Source organism: Hippocampus bargibanti, linkage group LG02 (assembly GCF_051943395.1).
Source record: "Hippocampus bargibanti isolate YZ-2025 linkage group LG02, ASM5194339v1, whole genome shotgun sequence".
NCBI lineage: Eukaryota > Metazoa > Chordata > Actinopteri > Syngnathiformes > Syngnathidae > Hippocampus > Hippocampus bargibanti.
In genome coordinates this window covers 30833447-30835534 of record NC_142735.1, presented here as the reverse complement: position 1 = coordinate 30835534, position 2088 = coordinate 30833447, and the positions used below count along the sequence as shown (strand labels likewise).

The window sequence follows — 2088 nt, the reverse complement described above, 5'->3', positions numbered from 1 at the left end:
TGGAACTGCTTTATGTTACAAAGATGGTACAGAAAGTGTTTAAGAATGAATGTCTCTTTGTGTCTTTGGATTGGATTGGATTTGCCTTTATTAGTCTCGCAGTGGAGAAATTTACATTTCACAGCAGCAAAGTTATGAAAGAAATGAAAGTAGAAAAGCAAAACACAGGAAAGGCTGGAAAGGCAGCCACTCTCGCGGCGCCGTCTTGAAGTCAAAAGAACAAAAAAAAACTGCATAACATAACATAACAACTTTGTGTTGAACAGATGCAAATGTTTTTGCGTCGGAACCACTCAGATAAATTTACTCCGGAGAAAAGTTTCCTTTATGGAAGAAGTACAGCCAATCAGCGCATTGAAGGGTGGTGGTCCACCCTTTGCAAACAGTGTACAATTTTGGATTAATTTATTTCAAACTCTTCAGGATGCTGGCCACTTTACAGGAGATTTTCTGGATAAAATTTTCTTGAGATTTTTTTAGGCCTTTTTGTATAAACAAAGGTCCACAGAACGATTACTGTAATATTACAACAAATGCAAGTGATTTGTATACAAACCATAAAACAGCAAAAATGCAAAGATTGTTTCAACAAACGTATTGATGACACAAAAGAATACGTATACTGTAATGTAGTGTAAAAGCAATGTAGTGCTGATGCAACCTACGGTGGCTTAGTCAGTTTCTTGGGATTAAAAAGCTACACAATGTCAATCACCCAGACATTGCTTTCAAGAACGGTGTTGAATTCAGATAGGAAATCTGGGAAATTATCATAGCTGTCAGCAATATGCAGAACATTTCCACATGTGTGCCCCACCGGCCTTCTACTAAACTCTGTCATTTCCTAAAACTCCACAAGAATGGCGTGGGTTACAACAAGATCAGAACCAGTACAAAAACAGAGAAACTTCTGAAGCATGAATTCATCCAATTCTCTAAAAAAGTAATGCACCTTTTCAGATGATTTGCCACATCCTTCTGCTTTGGGGTAAAATCAGTTGCAAATTTCAGCAGTTGGCAGACCTTTGTTGAGGTAGGTTGCAAGTCCGAGCACAACTTGTTCAGTTCTTCTGGACTGATCAGGACACGGTGGAGCATAACCTCCCTCCAGCAATCACAAACATGGGCTTTTGGATCAGCTCTTTGTGTGCTATTTCTTGCAGTATATTGGGAACGCTTTCCGCAGAGATTCTTCTTCTACAGCCGTAGTTGTCAAGGACTTCCACAAGATCATCTAGGTCCACTTCTGAAAAGTCCTTCATTGCTTCCATTGATACTTCACGCTCCTTACTGCTCACAAACTGCAGAAAATGTGCTTTTAGATCACTGTAGACCGAGTTGAAAAGCACCTGCTCAAGGAAAGGAAACACACGTTTGTTTGGCGAATAGCAACAATCTTGGTAACCCTTCACAAGGATTCTCCCAACTGCTTTCCACTTTTCCGCTGGAAAATCATGGCGATTAAATGGTACTTTAATTGTTGTACCAAGGGTGCATCGGTCATAGAATTCTTTCCAGAAGCATGTGAGAACATATCTCCAGATCCAATGGCAGCTTCTTCTGTATTATCTGGGAGTATGCGTTTCACAATGAGCGATTTGTTCAAGATAGCATTTTCAGAGAATGCTATGACAAGGGCCATAATTGGAAAGCGCGGAATCGTCCATCAGTACTATGACATCACTGTCAATCTGTAAAGGAACAAGACGAATAAATGAAAAAAAAAATCAATCATCATAACATATAATCACTTCATTTTAAAATATGAAGCACGAATGTAATACTGATCTCAACAATTGTAAATCAAACACACATGCAAGCATGTTGCAACTCTAAAACGTTGAAAACTGTTAAGAATTGACAAAGGTACATTGATGCTTCAAAATGACTGGGACATATTTGCCTTACAACATGCAACTATCAAAATAAAGTCCGTATTCAGACAGCAGTTCATCAACTTTTGACTTTGTTAATGCGTGTGTGTGCCGAAAGAGTACTTAAAACGATGTACACACGGTACTACGACAGAACGTGTGATCACAGTGTGTTCAATTCACGATGATTTTAACTGCAGTGATTCTCCAACCG

The 2088-nt window shown here is 39.0% G+C and overlaps 1 pseudogene; it reads right to left on the bottom strand.

The window, feature by feature from the left end:
• Window positions 1-697: 697 nt before the first annotated feature.
• Window positions 698-1754, bottom strand: LOC148902414 (uncharacterized; annotated as a pseudogene).
• Between the last annotated feature and the right edge of the window lie 334 nt (window positions 1755-2088).